This window comes from Vulpes lagopus, chromosome 18, assembly GCF_018345385.1.
Source record: "Vulpes lagopus strain Blue_001 chromosome 18, ASM1834538v1, whole genome shotgun sequence".
NCBI classification, from domain to species: Eukaryota; Metazoa; Chordata; class Mammalia; order Carnivora; family Canidae; genus Vulpes; species Vulpes lagopus.
This window is the reverse complement of record NC_054841.1, coordinates 22,833,803-22,855,366: the sequence shown is the minus strand read 5'-3', so window position 1 is coordinate 22,855,366 and position 21,564 is coordinate 22,833,803. Positions and strand designations below refer to the sequence as shown.

Here is a 21,564-nt window from a genome sequence, read left to right as displayed (position 1 = left end):
GTCTTTCCCCTGCTCTTAGAATAAACTCAGTTCCTTACCATGGCCTGCAGGGCCCTGAATAAGCTGGTCCCTGCCTCCCCCTCTAGTCATGTAGGTCCCCACTGCTCATTTAGTTCAGCTGCAGGAGTCTTCTCTCTGTTTAACAAATTCTTCCCTACCTCAGGACCTTTATACCTGCTGTTCCTTCTGCTTAGAATTCTCTTTCCATGGCTCTTGGCAGCCTTAGGTCCTTCTCCTTTACAAGTCAGCTTTCTTAGACACCTCTCTCCCCTGCCCCCCTGTACTACTCTCTGCCTTTGCCTCTTGGCTCCTCCTTACACTGAGCACAATTGGTAACCATTTGTCTTTTATTTTCAATGTCATGTTCACTCTTAACTCTGCATTATATAGCACATAGTAGATATTCAGGAAGGATTTGTTGGATGAGTGAATGAATGAGTTGTAGAGACACAAGAGTGCTAATTGAGCACCTGGCTTACTGCATGGCCCTTAGTAGGTGCTCAATAAATAGCAGGCTTTAGTGTGAACCAACATGCTGAATGAAGGTGAATACCCCCCAGTGTGTTGTGGCTAGAGCACATATGCATTTGGGCAAGGTTGAGAAGATGAACTGGTACCAGGTCCTGGCGGTCCCTGATGCTAGGCTGAGTTTAGACTTCCTAAAAGACGTTGCAGGGAGTCCTTACTGGGTCATTAAGTGTAACTATAGAGCTATTCTTCTGCGGTGTGAGCTCAGACACTGGGTGTGCTTGCAGAGCTCATGCTGTGTGGTGGTGGCAGGGAGCGCTGGGTTGGGGGCATACTCGGGGACCAGGCTGGGGCCTCTCTGGAAGCACTCTCTGAGGCAAACTATTCCCAAAGGCCCATATGGAAGCAGAAGCAGTGCTGTTGGGAACATGCTGTGGTTTTTGATTCAACATTGCCCATCATTGTACTGTCCCTGGGGGAGGTGGTGACTGGGGTGTCAGATGCTTGGATTTCTATCCTGGCTCCTCCTTTTATCAACCATGTGACTTCTTCCTTGCCCATCCACACATCTCATTTTGTTTCTCCAGATGTAAACAGGCTGCATCAGAGCCCACCTCCTAAGGCCTTAGGGACAGTAAATGAAGTAGTGAATGCATAGGGCTTAGCACGTACTGAGCACTCAGTAAAGAGAGAGGTTATCTTCAGTCTGCAGTGGGAGCTTCAGAAAGGGCATTTGAGGTAGCAGGAATCACGAGCGCACAGAAAAAGGTGCAGAGACATGAAATGGGAGGGTGCCCCGGAGGGCCTGGAATTCACTGTCCCTGTTGGGATGGCAGGAGAGGAAAGTGGAGCCGAGGCGGGCCCCACCCCTGAGCATTTGTATATTGGGCCAGGAGCTGGAATTTTATCTGGGGGACCATGAGAGCCACTGCAGGGTGTCAGGTTGGGAATGAAGTGATCTGATTTCTGGCAGTGGGAGGAGGGGTTGAAGGGGCAAGGCCAGAGGCCGGAGACCAGTGGACAGGCTGTAGCGGGCACTGAGAAACTCGGGCAAGTAGCCCTGGAGACAAGGGGCCGGACCAGGGGACAGGGCCTGATGGAGGTGGGGGTGGGAGGTGAGGGAAGGCTGCCCCGTCCTGGATGGCTGAAGGGTTTCTCCATAGGGTGACTGAGGGATTACAGACCTGAAAGCATGGCGAACCTGTGTGGGTTTTTTTTTTTTTTTTCTGTGTGGGTTTTGATGTCAATACTTTGACTTTTTTGGACTTGTGAAACTTCCTGAGAAATTTCTTTTTTCCTTCTGACTCTGTATGGGAAATGTTTCTGAAATCTCTGAGTGAGTGACCCCTCCCTTAGTGACAAGAGAGCTTGCTCAAACACTGTATACACTTCCTCCCTGTGGGGCTAGGGCCTGGGTGAGGGATGGGGTGGCTGGGCCTGTAGGTGACCAAGGCTGGGGATATTTGGAAGCTCTTTTCCAGGGCTCATCACTTTTCTTGTGATTTTCTTCATTTTCCTCAAAGTAGGTAGAAAGAGACAATTCCAGTTAGTGGGACAGGTTGTGTATTCCAGGTCCCTTGACCAGGGCTAGGTGACCTTTCAAAAGGTAAGCTCCAACTTGTCCCCTCTCCCCATTATTTTTTTGGTGAGTGTGGACTGGGGGCTGTCGTTCCAGAGAACTATAGGTCTTAGGTCTTGCACTTTATAGATGGGGAAAATGAGACCCAGGAGAAGGCAGAGGAGACCTGCTTGGGTCCAGTTGTGAATTAATGCCAGAGCTGGGCCTGGGCCAGGTGCCCACCCTCTTGCTCCAGGCTGTTCTGTGGCTTTGCAGCTGGCACTGCCTCTCAGAGGAGAGTGTGGGCCATGAACTGACGCACATGCACATAGGCACCCCCCACCCCACCCACCCCCCCACCCCCGTCCCAGCTCGGAGGAACACACCTGGTGGCAGTAGAAAGGTAGAAAGTCACGACTGGGCAAGACTCAACTACCGTCTGAAGTCCCCAACTCAGAAGCTCATCGTCTCCACCCTTCCAATCTGAGCTGGGCCTAGAGATGCCGCTGGAGGTTGGGGGTAAGAACAGAACAGTTGGGTTCACTCCTTCCTTAATGAGAAAAGGAGAGGGGAACCTTATCTGGATGGGGTGGAAGGCAGTCCACATCCCTACTCCAGCTGATAGCTGTGCTGAGAGGCCTTTGTCTGCGTTGCCATGGGAACCAAAGTTTCTGCCTCCTTCCAGGGCTGTGATTGGCTCCTGGTTGGAGCTTCAGCTTTGGTGAATGGAAGGGCCTTCCTCCTGCCTCCACTTTCATGGGGTGAGAAACCAGAACGAGCTGGGGTCCCCATGGAAGCACCACATAGGTTTCTGTGCTCTGCTCGCTCAGCTGTAGAGGTGATGGGTCCTCTTGTTCATTTGCTCATTCATGTATCCCAGGGAGCGTCTGCTCCAGGCCCTTCATTCTTTAGGTCCTAGAAAGCTAAGGCAAGAGTCAGAAGATCTGCATCTGAATCCTAGCACGCCACAGACTCACTCTTGGCCTTAGATGGGCCCCTTCCCCTCCCTGGGCCTCTGTTTCCCTACCTGTAAAAACAAAGGCATTGGGCTGAACCTCTGGTCCTTCCCATTTTGAATTCTCTGACCACGCAGCCCACATCCTCTTCTTTCTGACCTTTTGTCCTCCCATCTAGCCCCTGACGATGCCGCCTCTTGTGGGTGCTCATATTAGACACGTGTCAGAATAAGGGAGTTGCAAATAGCTCTTCACATTGTTGTGTTGTTTTTTTTTTGTTGTTGTTGTTTTTAATTTTTATTTATTTATGATAGTCACAGAGAGAGAGAGAGAGAGAGAGAGAGAGAGAGAGAGGCAGAGACACAGGCAGAGGGAGAAGCAGGCTCCATACACCGGGAGCCCGATGTGGGATTCGATCCCAGGTCTCCAGGATTGCACCCTGGGCCAAAGGCAGGCGCCAAACCGCTGCGCCACCCAGGGATCCCACATTGTTGTGTTTTGTTTGTTTTTCTTCCTAGGGACTTTGTGTTCTCTCAACCTTCTCCTTAGAGGTCCCAAATCCTTCAGCCCCTCCTGTGTTGCTCCTTCCACCTGGAGTCAGGCTCAGGGTAATAGGTTAGGGATAGCCAGTGATGGATACCCCATCTCAGGGAGTGGCTGGGCAGTGTGCGGAACAGGGCAGGCTGGGGTGGGCAGGGCCATCGGGAGAGCCCTGGAGCTCAGTAGTCCTGGGTTCTGGGCCTACCTCAGCCACGTGTTGGCTATGTGACCTTGGCAGGGCTGCCCAGCTTCAGTTTTGGCATCTGTGGCACATGAATCATAATGCCACCTCAGGGAGTTGTTACAGACATTGAACAAAATCACATGTCTGCCATACAGGATGCACCAAGTCCCCTTCCCCTGTTTCTCCCTTGAAAATGGCAGGGAGCTGGGGCAGGTCAGGATTGGAGGGCTTGAAGTGGCAGGACCTGTGGTGCCACATGGCAGACCATAGAAGCTGCTCATTCCTGGCAGTGCCAAAAAGCAGGAAGAAAAAAGTGTTGCCTGGGGCGGGTGATGTCTGAGTGGGGGAGGCCATGTGTCAGAGCTAATGTTTGAATAACACTTTTAAGATCCTCCAGGGACCTCAAATGAGGATTTTTCAGACGAGCTGAAATCAGAGCAAAGTAAAGAGGCTGAGCTCACTAGCAGGAAAGGGGGTGGCCTAATTGATACTGGCCTTGTCTTGGCCCAGCCACGCTCATTACCACAGGCTGCCTGGGAGGATGGCCCATACATTTGGGCTGTGGGCAGAAGGCAGGGATGCCAATTGCCTTAGAATGAGGGTGTAATGGGGGACATCTGGTAGTGACTCAGCCCTCCTCCTTGTTGGCTCACTAGATTGAGGGTCAGAGGTGGCTTCTTAGGTCATTGACCCTCAGATCCTGGTTTAGCTGTTAGCTCTGTGACCCAGCCTCCCTCCACCTCTGGGCTCTAGAAGCAGCAGCCCAGACTTGGCCACTGCCTGCCATGCATGTGGAGGGAGGCAGGGATGGCACAGTGAAGCCAGATGTGAATTGCTGGAGGACCTTCCCTTCTGTGCTCTGGTTGACCTGAGGTCCATGATGAAGTAGGTGGAGAGAGGGAGGAATGGGGTTTTCAAGAGAAGGAAGCAAGCTGGTGGGGTATGTGTGGGGGTGGGAAGATGTGTGAACAGGTATGTGACTCAGGTACGCTTATGTGTCTGCTTATATCCAGGAGGCAACAGATGAGTCAGAGAGGCTGAGGAAGGTCCCAAGGAGCAAATATGTATATGTGTGATGTGTGTGTGTGTGTGTGTGTGTGTGTGTGTGTGTGTGATGTGGGTTCCTGTAGAAACACTGTTGGTAGAATTGGTGAGTTGTTACGGATCAGGAAAATCCTGACCAGGTTCCTCTATGTGAGGCCTCCTCTGCTCTGCTTGGCTAGGATGGGAGTGGATGGCCATGGGTTTGGCACACCATTGCTTCTCTTGGTGCTTGATTTGCTTTGGAAATGCTTCCCCTGGGGATGCTGGTCATGGTAGGAGCACTCAGACACCTCAGTGAGGAGCGTAGGGGGATCAGTGACAACAGCCTTCTTGGCTCCTGGCTTGTGTTGTGAATGCAGTTGGGGGCAGGGAGGCCAGCATTGGGCATCGGCGCCTCCCAGGCCATGCTGACCCCAGGAATCCCCTCTCCTTCACTTTCTTCCATCTCCACAACATTACACCCTTCTTTCCAGCTTTGCCACTATCTGGCCAGCTCTTGTTCTCCTGTCCTCCCTTTTCTCCTCAGTGTCTCAGGTGTGGGTTCCTCAGGGCTTCATCATGGTTACTGTTTTCTTTTCTTTTTTTTTTTAAAGATTTTAAAAATTTATTTATTCATGAGAGACACAGAGAGAGAAGCAGAGACACAGGCAGAAGGAGAAGCAGGATCCCTGTGGGGGGCCTGATGTGGGACTCGATCCCAGGACCCCAGGATCATGACCTGAGCCAAAGGCAGCACTCAACCACTGAGCCACCCAGGTGCCCCTACTATTGTTTTTTTTAATAAGACTTTCTTTTTTAAATAATGAAAGTAACAACATGGAGATGTTTAAAAACAAGAAGAGGGGGGAAAATGACGCCTTAGTATGGTCGGGAGTCTGGTGTGTTTCCTTCCCACTTTTTCCCTTTGCCCTTTTCTTAGGTAGCCATAGTCCTCCTTGGGGCATCTTTGGGGCTGTTCTGCAAGTTTCACATAGTGGTATATGCAAAGCAGCCTTCTGTGTCATTCCAGAGAGTTCCATCAGATACAAGATCAATTCACCCTTTTTCCTGTTACCGGTCATTCAGATTGTTTCCAGTCTTTGCTCTTATGAATCACACTGCAATGAGCATTGCATGAAGTGCTAGTTCTGTATTTTAGATGATGCCTGTTAGGGTGGGATGCCAGGAAGGGAATCCAGGATCAAGTGCTGTGGATACCATGTAGGCTCTCAGTAAATCTTGCCCAGCTGCTGGGCCACTTTAAAGCCCAGCTTCCAGATTGGAAAGGCAGGCTGGCTTTGACCCCCTCAGGTCTGTAGAACCTGTTCCTTGTGTGGAGGGGCTGCTCCAGACCATCCTCTGTCTACCCTTGTTCACACTAAGAGGGAGCCAGGGTAGGGCTGTGGAGTGAGGCAGCCTAGGTTCAAACCAGGCTCCCCTCTGCACCTGCTTGAGTCCATTTCCTCAGCCATAAAATGGGCATGATGAGAGTGACTATCTCACAAGGCGTGATGACAATGGTGAGGTTCAGAAAGAGGAAGCCACCTAGTGACTTGGGCCAAGCTGAGGCCAGAACCCAGGCTTGCCAGCCTACCCCTGGGGATGATCTGGTTTATGGAGGCCGATTTCCCTCTGTTGGAGAATGTGTTAGAGGGGCCGAGCCCCTGGAGTGGAGCTGTAAGGTGGGGCCTTACCCTTTCCTTCCAGAACTATTTCCCTTTATCTCCTCTTCTGGGGTGCTGTTTCCCCAAAGATATTTCTCTGGGTAAGAGTTTGGGGCGCCTGTACAAGCCTAATCTCTAGAGGTGCATTCAGGGTACATGTTGGCCCCAAGAATGCTCCTGGCTGGCCCTTGGGGGGAGAGTTTCATCAAGGGCTTCAATCCTGGAGGCAAAGGTGGACTCCAAGTGTCACTCATTAGGTGGCTATATTAGTTTCTTTCCTACTGCTGTTGTAACAAATTACCACATGCTTAGTGTCTTAAAATAACCCAGATTTATTACTTTATAGTCTTGGAGGTCAGAAGTCTGGATTGAGCTTCATGGGGCTAAAGTCAAGGTGTTGACGGCTACACTCCTTCTGGAGGCTCTAGGACAGACCATGTACCTGGACCTTTCCCACTTCTAGAGGCCACACATTCCTTGGCTCATGGTTCCATCCAGCAATGGCATTACTCCAAACTCTGGTTCCATCATCACACCTCCTTCTATAACATTTAGTCCCCTGCTTCCCTCTTTCACTTATAAGGACCTTATGATTGATATAATTGGGACCACTTGGATAATTCAGGATAATATAAATTCAAATTCTTAACCTAATCACATGTGCAAAGTCCCTTCTGCCATCCAAGGTAACATACTCACAGATTCTAGGGATTAGAACATGGACCTCGTTGGGGGGCCATTATTCTGTCTATCACAGTGACCAATGAATACCAGAGAGCTGGATTGGTGGACCCCCACGTACTGTTGGAACTGGACCACCAGCCTCTATAATGGAGGAAGGGCCAGGGGAACCCAGGCCTAATTATGCTGTGGTTAGAGAGAGGCATAAGAGACCATATCACCAGATCCTCTGTGATGGAGGGCTCTGAGGGAAGGCAGCCTACCCTGTGATGCTGTGACAGAAGTGTTCCATGAGGCAAACATGGAATGTAGCCCCTGCCTTCAGGGCTAGGATTGGTGAGGAACTACCACAGGAAGCCAAGTAGCCCTGTTCATCTGTCGCCATCACTGCTGTGTGTATATGTGTTTGTGTGTATGTTCACTCATCTGTGCCTCTGCAGCAATACTCATGGGAGGGGCCAAGGAACAACTCTTCAAAAAGGCCCTTTCTTTTCTGGTTCTCAGCAAATTAATTACACAAGTGACTAATTTTATCCCTAATCCCATAATTACTTTATTATGTAGCTGATGAGAGGGCCCCGAGCTGTGCCTATGGTGCTACTTTGGCAGCTGGCCCAGCTGGCCTTGTCTGCCAGCATGGAGCCCCACCCCACTTCTGACCTGCGTCCGCCATGATGGCAAGGTTGCTCAGTTCTGTGGTCTCTTCCCCCCAGATCCACACACAGGCACAGCTGCCTGGACAGTAAGAGCTCATGATAATAGAATTAAGTCAGTAAGGGACACCTGGGTGGCTGAGCAGTTAAGCGTCTGCCTTCGGCAGGGCGTGATCCTGGAGTCCGGGATTGAGTCCCACATTGGGCCCCCTGCAAGGAGCCTGCTTCTCCCTCTGCCTATGTCTCTGCCTCTCTCTTTCTGTCTCTCATGAATAAATAAATAAATAATCTTTAAAAAAAAATTTTAAGTCAGTAAGAGTCAAGAGATCTGGGTTCTAGTTTAACTCATTAACTTGCTCCATGACCTTGAGCAAGTCATTTCCCTCTGACTCTTAACTCTGTTGCCTGTAAAATGGGGCCCTTGCCAGTTTTAATACCCCATGATTGCATGAGAGAAGCTGAGAAAGTTTGAGCTTTGAGACTGAGGTACCTTTGGCTACCTGTTGGCGGCATGCTCTGATCTTGGCATTAGAGATAATAGTACCAGCAATAGACATTGTTTATTGAGTGCTTACAGCATAGAAAGCACTGTACCAGGTCCTTTATATTTTTCTCATTCTGTCCTCATGACTATGTGAGGCAGGCTTTACAGAAGGGGAAACTGAAACAGTGATGGGTAGAGTGGCTCGCCCTCTGGGAAGTGCTATAACCTACCCTCTTAGCTGCCGATTTCTACCATGTTCTATATAAACAAATGAAGGGCCATTCAACAGATGTGGTGGAGCTGGGATTTGAATGCAGTTTGCCTGTCCCCAGAGCTCTTGCCTTTCCCATAAGGCCAACCTCCCAGAGTTAGACTTATAGGGACTATAAGTTAGGCAAGAGTGACTAAACCTCTTGAAAGTTGAATATGTAGACTTGTGTTCAACATGACAAAGTGTAGGAATGGCAAAATAAACCAGAATGACCAGGGAGTTAGATGGCCCAGTGTTGTGTTCTAGCTTTGCCCACTGGTTCACAGTGTGACCCCCAATAGATCCCCACTTATCTCCAGCCTTGGTGTTTGATCTGTGTGACGAGGGGTGGAATTAGAGGGTCTCTGAAGGCCTTCCTGGTGTTGCAGGTCACCTCATCCCAGAAGGTGCTGAGGGGCAGGGGTCAGCCCATGGTGGAGGCCAGTAGGTAGGTAACTTGGCAGCCCTGCTTGTTTCTATTATGGTCACTCCATGAGTATGGAGGCTACTTAGACCATGTCCCACTGAGCATCTGCAGAACAACTTACTTAGGCCATGGAGTTGAAACCAGAGCATGGAGGAGGTCATTTCCAGGATGTTCCTGCTGCTCCTTCAAGGTTACTGCCCTGCCTGGGGTCTTAGCACTCTCAGGGATCTGGGTCTGGCCTATGCCTCGTTCCAAAGACTGCACTCGACTCAGCCAGGGACAAGCAGTGGTGGCCAGTTGGCCTGTGGGGGCCTATAAGGGAGTACCTAGAAGGCTAAGCATAATGAATAATAAAAGCTACTTTATGTTTTCACTGTGCACAATGCACTTTTCTCGCAGTATGATATTCATTTAATTCTCTTAAAACTATATGATAAATGTGCTATGTTCATTCCCACTCAACAGCTGAGGAAATGGACACCCAGAAGGTTAAGAAATTTTCTCCAGATCAAACAGCTAGTGAGGGATAGTGTGGATTTGGGATTCTGACTCTAGAGCGCATGGTCTTGGCCTTTTGTACTAATATCCCAGGGGCTGAAGAAATAAGCAGGAGTTAGGAGTTAGCTGGTTTTTGAATCCCTACTGTCTGCTTACCATCTGTGTTTCCTGGGGAAAGTTACTTTATCTATCTGAATTTTCATTTCTTTCTTCATAAAATGGGGACATGAATACCTGCCAGTCAGGATGACTTTAAACATTACTAAGATGATGATGCGGGACAGTGTCTAGCATGTGGTGGTTGGTCAGTAAAGGCCTTTCCCCATTTGCCCCCTCTCTCCTTTCTACTTCCCTCAACATGCCTGAGCATCCTGCCACCCTGGAGTGCTCCCCAAACATGGCTCGTACCTCAGGGCCTTTTCACATGCTGCTCTGCTGCTTTGCTGTCTCTACCTGTTATTCCTTTCTTCACTTCCTTCTGGGCTTCCATCCTTCCCTTTTTCCCCGATGATTTCAGGCAGCAGGGAGGAGTGGGGCCAGATTCTCTCATAGGCCTGTTCTTAGTGATTATGAGAGCAGCCCCTGTTGGGGGCAGAATTCAGGGTAGGAAGCAGGTCCTGAGCACCCTGGAAGTGCACGCCCTTGCTGGAAAGTCCTCCATTTGTGCTCTATGGCTTTGGAAGGGTGTGCATGTGGAGTGTGTTTCTCCTCTTTGGATCACCCCGTTTCTGCATACTTTTCCAGTTCTTCCTATCTCTTCAGCTTTGTCTCTTAGTCTCTTACTCTGTTTTTGGGTTTTATGCCTGGTACTTTCTTTTTAATTATTATTATTTTTTACTGTGGTAAAATACACATAACATAAATTTATTATCTTAAACTATTTTTAAGTAGTTCAGCTGCATTGAGTACATTCATGTTGTTGGGCAACCATCACCACATCCATCTCCAGAACTTCTTCCTTGCAAAACTGAAACTCTGTACTCATTAAACAGCAACTCTCCAGCCCCTGGTAACCAGCACTTCACTTTCTGCCTCTGTGAATTTGACTACTGTATGCATCTCCGATAAATGGAATCAAACAGTATGTGTCTCTTTGTGTCTGGCTTATTTCACTGAGCATAATGTCTCGAAGGTCCATCCACGTTCTTGCATGTGTCAGGATTTCCTTCCTTTTTCAGACTGAATAATATTCCATCATATGTGTATGACACATTTTGTTTATCCATTCATCTGTTGTTAGATTCTTGTGTTGCTTCTACTTCTTGGTGGTTGTGAATAACGCTGCTATGAACACAGATGTACAAGTATCTCTTCAAGACCATGCTTGCAAATCTTTTGGGTATATCCCAGAATTGCTGGATCATGTGGTTAACACTTTTTTTTTTAAAGATTGATTGATTTATTTGAAAGAGAGAGAGAGGGTGCATGCACGGGGCGGGGGGGGGGGAGTGAGAGGAGAGGGAGGAAGAATTGAGGAGAGAGAGAGAGAGAGAGAGGCAGAAGCAGAGGAAGAGAGAGAATCTCAAGCAAGCTCCATGCTCAGTGTGGGGCCCAAAATAGGGCTGGATCTCATGACCCTGAGATCATGACCTGAGCTGAAATCAAGAGTCAGATGCTTAACCCACTGAGCCACCCAGGCGCCCCTGGTTAGCAGTTTTTTAAGCCACTATTTATTGTGTGCTTACACACTTGACCTGTATTGCCTTATTCAATCCTTATGTCTGCTCTGTATCGTAGTAGAATTGTCCTCCATTTGCAGCTGAGGAATGAAGGCTCAGAGAGGTGAAGACATCTCCCAGATAGGAAGCCTTGGAGCGGATTCGGTGATGCCCTGCTGCCAGAGTCTGTACTGCCATTATGCTGTACTGCCTCCCAGTGGCCGCCCTCTCCCCACCTGTCACACTTCCTGCCTCTGTTGAGTAGTTTCTCTCATTCACACTCCCTTGGTCACTCTCCTGCCTTGTGTGTGTTTCACTCTCTCCGGAGACTTGATTAAAGGCCCTCTGACTGCTGGGGAGTTTTTTTGAGCTGGGGACCTGCAGAGAGAGGCCCGTACTTTGCTTTTTAATCATTGTTCTCTGGATTTACACTCACCTCTCTCCCAGCGGCCTTCGGGATCTCAGCCAGCATACAGCTCATGAACCCGCAGGAGACTGCCCAATGGGGTCAGCTCTGGGTGCAGGGGCACCACAGCCTCCAGAGAGGCAGCGAAGGAAGGAAGGCGGAGGGCCCAGCCCCCCAGACTGGGATTCTCCTGGCTCGCTGGTTTCCTAGCAACAATGCAGAGGCAGAAAATTGTATAGAAAGATGGAGAAAGAGAGGCTTCTAAGTGGGTTCCAGTATGCTTGCCTTTTCCTGACCTTCAAAACTGTCAGAGCAAAATATTTCTAAGTTTGGATGATTTTACGGGTTTTCTAAGTTCAAGCCAGACTTAGAATTCACACGCTCATCAGTCATCTTTCTGTTGTCCTTTCTTCTTGATTTTAACTTTATTATGGAAAGTTTCAAACAGGCAGAAAAGTGGGGAGAATAGTATAGTGAACCTCTATGAACCCATTGCTCAGTTTTGGTAATTATCAGTACATAGTCATAGCCCAACTATCAATGAACATGGGAGGCAAAACTTCTTCATTCACAGTACCACCTCAGTAGACCATTAATAGTAGCTACGTGGTTTTAGGCAAGTTATATCTCAGTTTCCTCATCTGTAGAATGGGACTACTAGGTCCTGCTTCTCAGAGGTCATTTAGAGCATCGAGTAAAGATAAAGTAGCTGCTTTGTTGCTAGTACTTTAATTATTGCTATTTTTTTTTAAAAAAAAAGGAGAGAGAAAGAGCATGCGTGCAGGGAAAGGGGCAGAGAAGGAGGGAGAAGGACAAGCAGACTCCATGCTGAGCATAGAGTCCAATGTGGGGCTCACTCTCACCACTCTGAGATCAAGACCTGAGCTGAAATCAGAGTCTGGCACTTAACTGACTGAGCCACCCAAATGTCTCTATTTTGATATTTTTAATATTAATTCTCTGGTGGGAAGGTTCCATGTATGTACTTTAAAAATACAAAAGTGAAAAAAAAATAAAAATAAAAATACAAAAGTGAACTGGAATTGACTAGAATTCAAGGCCGAGGATCTCACTTCTTTTTTATGTCCCAGTCAGCAGATAGAAGCTCATGAAAAGAACAGTGCAACCAAAGCCAGTGCCCCAAATGTGGAGCTGGGAGCAGGCCTAGAGTGGGGGCCATGCAGACCAATTCCATCTCCTCCCCCCACCCTCCCCCCAGCCACATAGGGATGCCATAACCCCTGTGAGAGGAGTTGCCAGCTGCTGCCTCCTCAGTGAGACAGGCCTGAGCTGGAGATCCCAGAGGTTGAGAAAGTACAGGGCACAACATCTTGTTGCTAGGAGACCTGAGGAGGCAGCAAGGACCCACTGCCAGAGCTGGGAGGGAATGATGGGCTGGGGTGGAGATGCAGGGCACGTGGCCCTAGATGGGCTTTTGTGGGGTTCTGGGCAGGTGATGGGGTATGGCAGCTATGAGCTGAGCTGAAAGGAAGGGCTCTGTAGAATATGGCTCCTTAGAATGTGGGCTCAGGATATCCAGTTCAGTTCTTCTATTTAACTCCTTCTATGTGGAAATCAGACCTGTTCTGAATCCTGTCTGACCACGTGACCTTTGGCAAGTGTTGTGCTGCTATACTTACGGGGCCTCAGTGTTCTCCTCTCCATAATGAATGCAACAACACCCACTTTGAAAGCCATTGTGAGGGTTAAGTGATAGGAGTATAATAAAATGCTAAAGAAAAAAGGAAAACAGAATATAGTGAATATTCACTACCACTTTTAAAAAATATATATAGTTTTTAAAAGATCTTATTTATTTATTTGAGAGAGAGACAGCACGAGAGAGAAAGAGATTACGAGCAGAGGGGAGGGGTATAGAGGGAGAAGCAGACTCCTTGCTGAGCAGGAAGCCTGATGCAGGACTCAATCCCGGGACCCTAGGATCATGACCTGAAGGCAGACACTGACTGAGCCACCCAGGCGCCCTCACTACCACCTTTTAAGATTTTAAAAAATTATAGTATAGTTGACAGACATTGTGACATTAGTTTCAGGTGTACAGTATAGTGATTCAACGTCTCTGTACCTTATGCTCTGCTCACAAGTATAGCTGCTGTCACCACAGCATCACTGACTGAATCCCCTACACTGTACCTCTTATTCTCATGACTCTGGTTTCTCCTGTAGATGGGAGATATAGGCTTCCACCTATATACCTGCCTTCACCTACTTTGCCCACGCCCCTCCCCTCTGGCAACTATCAGTTTGTTCTCTGTATTTATACATTGGATTCTCCTTTTTGTTTGCTTATTCATGTTTCTTTTGTAGATTTCACATATGAGTGAAATTATTAGGTATTTGACTTTCTCGGTCTGACTTCTTTCATGTAGCATATACCCTCCCAGTCCATCCATGTTGTCACAAACAGCATTATCTCATCCTTTTTCATGGCAGTGTAATATTCCATTGTAGATACATGCCACATCTTCTTTATCCATTTATCTACTGGTGGACACCTGGGTTGCTTCCATATCTTGGCTTTTGTAAATAATGTTTTTTTGCAATAAACAGAGGGGTGAATACATCTTTTTGAACTAGTGTTTCCATCTTCACTGGGTACATACTCAGTCCTGGAATTACTGGATCATATGGTATTTCTATTTTTAATTTTTTTGAGGAACCTCCATACTGTTTTCCACAGTGGCTGCACCAATTTATATTCCCACCAACCGATTTACTACCACTTTTATCTTTATTATAATCTTATTTCCCTTGTTGTAATGAGATGCACTCTCCCTGGATCAGAATCTCTGTTTAGATGAGATTCACAGACAAGGATTCCTGGAGGAGGGGATTTCCACGGTGGACCCCTGTGTCAGGGGTCTGTGAGCGATGGCTGGATGGGGCTCCCAATTAGTGAAACTCTAGGGGGCAACTGGGGAGGGCATGGAAGTTCAAAGCTAGAGGGAGACTTGATAAGAGTGATGGCTGAAGGAGTGGGGGCTCTAATGAGAGACCAGAAAGGGCTTTGAATGGTTTAGAGCAGAGGCTGAGTCAGGTGAGGGTAATAGGCTTTTCTTATTACCTTTCTTATGTAAATCATATTTGTTCTTGCCAATACACACACCAGAAAATCAGCAAGGAAGTAAAACAAAATAAGCACAAAAGAAATAATTCCACTGTCACAAAACAACATCTGGGAGCATTATTTTTTTTGTATAGTTCCTTCCAGTTTTCTTTTTCTTTCTATGCACAAACATACACACACATTTTATAGAAATAGGATCATATGTTACATACTATTTGGTTTTAAAATTTTGTATTATGTTGTGAACGTTATTACGTACGATCATATAGATCCATGACACCATATTTTAACAACTGCATGATATTTCAGGATATTTATGTATCATTATTTATGTATCGTTATTGATATAATGTAGTCACTATTTTTGGACAGTTCCGTAATTTCTAATTCCCACTTCACCTTGGTATACAAGACAAGACTCTTGTATACGCAAAACAAGTGTTCTTATAGCTATATCTTTATGTATATCCATTGTTCCCACAAGATAAATTTGTAGAAGAATTATTTCTGGCTTAAAGTTATGTATGATCTTAAGGCTTAGAATGCACTTCTCTAAAGTGCCCTCTAGAAAGATGAAACCAGTTGACAGCTGCATTGATACTGTTCAAGTTTGCCTGACGTACTAGGTGCTCATTGCCGTAATACCCAGACTGCACTGGTGTGGAGGGTGAGAGGCTTACTCAGATAGACTAGGGAGGAGGAGAGGTATCAATAGCTACTCTGAAGGGCCTTTGGCAGGGAGAGGCCCCTGCATGGCCTGGTGGCCTGGTGTAGGCTGTACTGGTGAGGGCTGTGTTGGTCAGGGGAGGCTGGGCTAGGCTATTGGTCTGGCTCCACTCTACTGGCTCCAGCTGGGCAGTCTTGCCCCTGGTGTGATTCTGGGCCCAGCCTGGTGTGATCAGCGTGGTCACCAATCCAAGACATTCATTCTGGAAGCCGCGCAGCCTCTCTGGCCATGCTGACAACCGTGTACATTCACGTAGTGGGTAGTGATTCATCAGAGCCGGTGGTGGCAGCAGTAGCTCTGACAGTGTGGAACTGCTCTCACCCATCCTGTCACTCGGCCTCTAAAAATAACTCTTGCCTGTTCTGAGTGACCGTACCACCAAGTGTCTGGAGGTGTAGTCCCTTGGCTGTGGCTATGGGAAAGAGGATATATGCATTGTGTATGTGTCTGTGTTTGTGTTGGGGGTGGGGGCTGGCATCTGGGAGCCTCTTTAGTGGCTGGCATCTGAGCTAGGGGTTTGGGGTGGGGGAACGAGAGGCAGGCAATCTCCTTCTCTTCTACCTTCTCATGGCTGGGGGACAATCTGTCTACTCTTTGGGAAGTGGCAGGGACAGCCCATGGGGGCAGGGGTTGTCTTTCAGGACTGTGTGCTCGCTCTCTGCTGAATGAGGGGAGCAGGCAGGGGAGGGAGACTGCAGAGGCAATATGACAAGGCAGGGGGCAGGCTCTGGAAGGGATACATAGCATTTAGCCCATCAACTATTGAATCCTATGAAATTGCATTTAAAATTTCATCATGTTGGTGGAATTTTTAACATAGAGTTCCTCTATATACAAATACAGCTGATTTCTTTGGTAAAGAGAGGCCAAAGAGATGAAACACACTAGCTAATGTCTGAGACAGGACATGGAGCCACATCTTCTGACTCCAGAGGGTAGAGTTACTTTGGAACCGGCCTGGCCTCTAGCCTCTGTGCTGGCAGATCTCACACCTGAGTGTGCATCAGAACCATGAGAGGACCAATTGAAATGCAAGTTACTTCTCTGATCCTGATTCTGTAGGTCTGGGGTGGGGCCTGAGGATTTGTACACTAAGGCGTCCTCAGATGATGATGCTGTTCCAGGGACCACACTTTGAGAAACACTGCTCTCTGCTTTCCTGCATACTGATAGGAAGAGGTGAACAGAGGAAAGGGAAGTGGTTATTGGTCTTGCCAGGATTATTGTAATGCTCTTTGGCCCACCACCACCAGGTCCAGGTCTCTCCTACCCTCCATTCACTTACTTCTCATTGAGGACAAATTTATGTTCCTAAAGCCCAGCTCTGATCATGTCATGCCTCCACTCAAAGTTTTTTTTTTTTAATTTTTATTTATTTATGATAGTCACAGAGAGAGAGAGAGAGAGGCAGAGACACAGGCAGAGGGAGAAGCAGGCTCCATGCACCGGGAGCCCGACGTGGGATTTGATCCCGGGTCTCCAGGATCGCGCCCTGGGCCAAAGGCAGGCACCAAACCGCTGCGCCACCCAGGGATCCCTCCACTCAAAGTTTTTTGGATTCTCTGCCATGCGTACCAGAGCCATCCAGAACTGTCTGGAAATGGTGTACATCTGCACTGTCCAATATGGTAACCACTAACCACATGTGTCTATGAATTTTACATTTTTTCTCATTTTAATTAATTTAAATGTATGTAGTCACATGTGGCTAGTTGCTAGATAGTGCAAGGAACCACTTGGAATACCATTCCATCCGAGGATCCCACTGGTACCATATGTCTTCCAGCCCCAGCCTCACCCCTTAGCATCCTCAGCTCAGGGTCATACGAGGCCAGTTTCCTGAGTCTACCCTGTATTCCCCAGCCATGTGCCTTGTTTTGTGCTATCTCTTCCATCTAGACTGTCCTTCTGGCCTGTCTGTAATGCTCAGCCCAAATGCAACCTCTGCCTTGAAACCTTTGATAACTGCTCCTCCCACAATCTCCTTCTCCTCTGAACTCCGAAACACTCCATCCTTTTCTTACAGCCTTTAGTATTTTTTGCCTTCTATTGCATTTGACTGGTGCTGGTGTTTTTGCTAAACTGTGGGCTTTCAGAGAGCATGACTGTTTGCTGGTGAGTTCTCACTGCCTAGCTCAGGTCCCTCCAGGCACACACAGTTGCTCGCTAAATCCCACAAACCTTTGCCCTGGTGCACTGGGGAAACAGAGATGGATAACATGCCCTTCCTGTCCTCAAGTTGCTCACGGGCTCTCACGAGAATCTAATTCATGTCCAGAGAACCACTGAAGCCAATGGTTATTTTGGGCAGGAAGATAAAAGCCACAGAGGGCCGAGTTGGCGAGGGAGTCCAGCAGGAGCCGCATAAGCAGAAGGCTGTGTTTATACACACAGAGGCTTCTCTGCCCAGCCTGGCCTGGTACAAGGAGTGGGAACATCCAGACATCACTGCCTGGCTGCCTTATGAAATTGGTGATTAACCAGTGATATAGTGACTGGTCTCACCATCTGATCCCTGCATATGAATGGATGAAGAGAAGGTTGCAAAGACTACAGAGAAGTGCCAGCCTCTAGAAGTAAAGTATTGGCTGGGTGGCACCCGGGCTGGGAATATGAGTATAAGACAACACCCACTGTGGTCTGAGCAACTGGCAGCAGGTGAAATTCTGCTTGGCCTAGTGTGGGAGTTTAGAGATCTTGAGAACAGTCCTGGTTGAAATAGAAAGACGGTCAAAAAGAAAAAAGAGAGAAAGAGCTTTCTAGCTTCAGAATCTAGTACTAAGGGATCCCTGGGTGGCGCAGCGGTTTGGCGCCTGCCTTTGGCCCAGGGCGCGATCCTGGAGACCCGGGATCGAATCCCACATCAGGCTCCCGGTGCATGGAGCCTGCTTCTCCCTCTGCCTGTGTCTCTGCCTCTCTCTCTCTCTCTGTGACTATCATAAATAAATTAAAAAAAAAAATTAAAAAAAAAAAAAAAGAATCTAGTACTAAGAGTATTCCACATCCTGAAAATCTCTAGCATATATTCTCTGGGACAAAAACCTTTTTTTTAAAAAGAAAACTTTACTGAGGGGCACCAGTTGGTTGAGTGTCTGACTCTTGGTTTCGGCTCAGGTTGGGATCTCGGGGACATGACATGAGCCCTGCCTTAGTCTCCATGCTCAGTGCAGAGTCTACTTCTCTCCCTCCCCCCCTGCCCCTCCCCCTGCTCTTTCTCTCTCTCAAGTAAATAAATCTTTAAAATCTGGCCAGCATCTCCACAGTATATTTGTGATAAACCAAATGTATGCAGGATTAATGGTGGAAAAGCACAGGCTCTGGAGTCAGGCATGCCTGCGATTAAATCCTGCGTCCCTCCATCCCGCCTCACCAGCAGTGTGACCTTGGTTTAGTGACTTCACTGCTCTGAGCTTCAGTTTCCTCTCCCTGTAAAATCAAGTGCATATATAACCTCTGCTTTATAGGGCAGTAAGAGATTAAAAACTGAAAATGTACCCAAATTGCTAGGCACGGTGCCAGTATGTAGTGGGGACCCAGCTGCTCTCTGCAATGATAATGGTGATTGATGGTGTCACTGCAGCATCTTCTGGCACATGGGACCCACTTTCCTCCCATTGCCTGTCATTGCACCCAGCCTCTGTACGATAGTCTCCAAGGTCTCTTCTGACTGCAAGGAATCTGTGATGTTCCGATGATGCAGACCTCAGCTGACACCTCAGGCACCTGATAGGAGGCTGGGTGGACAATATCTGCATATCAAGTGGGACTGTGGCCAGATCTTTCATGTTCAGGCCCCGGGAGTCCTGGGTGAGGGCTGATTTCCCAGGGGCAATTGGAGTGTGGCGCTCATTAAGAATGTAGCCAAGGTGGTGTCGGGGTCAGCAGAACTCAGCCTCAAGTGTCCTGGTGTCCTGGTGAATTCTTACTCCAAGCCTCTGACTCTGGGAGGGGAGATGGCCCAAGGGACACAGCACACATGTATTATGAGCTGGGCCCTCAGGAGGAGAAGGATGAAAGTGACCCTTGCCATCAAATTCCCAGCAGACAGGAATTAAGACCCTTCAACACTTCACGTGACCCAGGGCTGGAGGGTAGAGTGTGGGAGGGAGAGGCCCAGAGTTTCCTTCTATCTGGGAGGAGTTATTGCCAAGAGGAGGAGACCAGGAAGGACTTCCTGGAGGATGCCTGGATGAGTGACCATGGGAAAAGGAGGAGGGGTCTTCCAGGCAGAGGAAAGAAGATGTGCAGAAGGAGAGAGGCAGGGCTGGGCTGCTGTGCCCTGGGAGCCCAGAACCATTCATTTTGACAGAGCTACCCACACAGAGCGTGAGGATAAAGCTGAAGAACCAGGTAAGATCATCCTGGCAATGGTCTAGAGAGTCAGGCCAAAGAGTTTGGCTTGCTTTATTAGAGAATGGGGGACCACTGAAGGCTTCTCCACTGAGAAAGCAGAGCAGGATCAGCTCCTGGAGATTTGCTCAGTGGAGACCAGCAGGTCCACATTGGTCCAGACCTGCCTATTTTTGGCCAAAGATGGCAGCCTAATGTCCAAGGTACTGGAGTGCCTTGGGACCACTGGTGCAGGGGACCATGGGATGCCCAGCCCTGTGCAGAGGACTGGCTGTGGGTACAGAAGGGGAAGAGAAAGGAGTAGAAGAGGAGAAGGAAAAGGAGGGAAGGGGGAAGGTAAGGCTCTCACCTTTGCCAACCCACAGTCTTGTTGGGGAAACTATAGAGCTTCCGTTGTTTAGACAACTGAACTCTGAATTCAGAAGTGGAGAGCTGTATGGTCCAGTAGGCCAGAGGAGGGATAGGCTGGGTAGAACATGGGTGGAGGAGGCAGGGAGGGTGAACTTCCTGGAGGGGAGGCAACCTTTGCAGGCTCTGGAGAGACTGAGGATACTGCAGGGCACGCTCAGCCCTTTGTGGGTATCCTCTCATGTCATTTTCCTAGAGCTCTAAGAGGGGGTGCCAATATCATTCTCATCTACGGAGATGGGAACTGAGGCTCAGAGATGTTAAGGCCTTGCCCAAGGTCACATACCTCCTATACAAATTAATGAACATTCCCTATTCTTGCCTCTGACCCCCCCTCCCCAGAGGTAACTTCTGCTCTCGCAATCTTCAGCAACACCACACTAGAGATAGAAAAGCACTTTGTACCGCGTGACCCGCCGTGCAGCTGGGCCATCATTCTCCAGAATATGACCTAATGTGGGAATGTATGGCTCCCATGGTCTGGGCTGGAAGGTTCCAGGGGAGGGTCATCCCTGGGGACTCTAGTGCTTTGGGAGCCTTCCTGGAGGAGTCTGAAGGCAATGAGACGGGGAGGCTGGAAGGGAGAGGCTCCTGGCAGGTGAGCGCTGCTGCCTGTCTATCTTGCCTGTGCTCTACACCCAGACGCAGCCACCCTGCAGTGCTTTCCAGAGAGCGCCAAGGACCAGTGAGAACAGCCTCAGCAGGCAGAATGTCCCAGGCCTGTGGATCATGCTGCTCTGGAAAGTTTGGCTCTGGTAGCTTCCTCTAGAGACTGGCCCAGCTCTCAGCTGCCTGGGGCTGCAGCTCAGCCCACCCAGGCCCTGCAGCCCTCTGGGGCCAAAGCCAGATGCCCTGAAACTTTCTTGCCCTGGAATGCCCTCCTTGCCATGACCTTGCATTTAACTTAGCTCAGTTTCAGCATCCCCTTCTCCAGGAAGCCTTTTCTGAGCCCCAGGGGTTGGGTTAGAACTTCAGATTGTCTAAACCCTGGGCCGACTAAGGGAAAGTGTCATGTGAGCCACATATGTAATTTACAATTTTCTCGTGACCGCATGAAAAAAACAAAAAAACAAAAAGAAACCAATGACAGATTCTAAAGATATATTTCATTAACTCAATACATCTAAGATTTTTCAACACAAAAATGAGCTGCATTGTACTCTTTTTAAATTAAATCTTCAATGTCCAGTGTCAACTTTAGACTCATGGTGCACCTCAACTTGCATCTGTCACATTTCAAGTACTTGGTAGCCACATGTGGCCAGCGGCTACATAGTGGTCAGCCCAGCTCTGGAAGCAGAGAGAAGAGCATAAGGATTGATGCTCAGGGTTTGGCATTAGATGGACATGCAGTCACATCCTGGCTCTGCCATTTATTTGCTGGGTGAACTTTGGGAAGTCATTAACCCCTTTGAGCCTCACTTAACTTTAGCTGTGAAAGGAGTGAATGATTTTGATGTTAGAGAGTTATTGTGAGCATTACACAAATGAATGGTGTCTAGTGTTAAGTATAGAGTAAATGCTCAGAAAATGGTGGCAAT

The 21,564-nt window shown here is 48.3% G+C and overlaps 1 protein-coding gene across 2 annotated transcripts in view; it reads left to right on the top strand.

Annotated features, from left to right (window-relative positions):
- The window catches only part of EPB41L1 (erythrocyte membrane protein band 4.1 like 1), a 124,593-nt gene that overhangs the window by 26,359 nt on the left and 76,670 nt on the right, over positions 1-21,564 (top strand). Inside the window, exon 1 of one of the 2 annotated variants that reach the window (XM_041732804.1) lies at positions 19,517-19,615. The exons of the other annotated variant lie outside the window; for it this stretch is intronic. The gene's annotated coding sequence lies outside the window, so the exon portion shown is untranslated. Of the gene's footprint in view, positions 1-19,516; positions 19,616-21,564 lie in introns of those variants that run through there. 2 annotated transcript variants of the gene reach the window in all.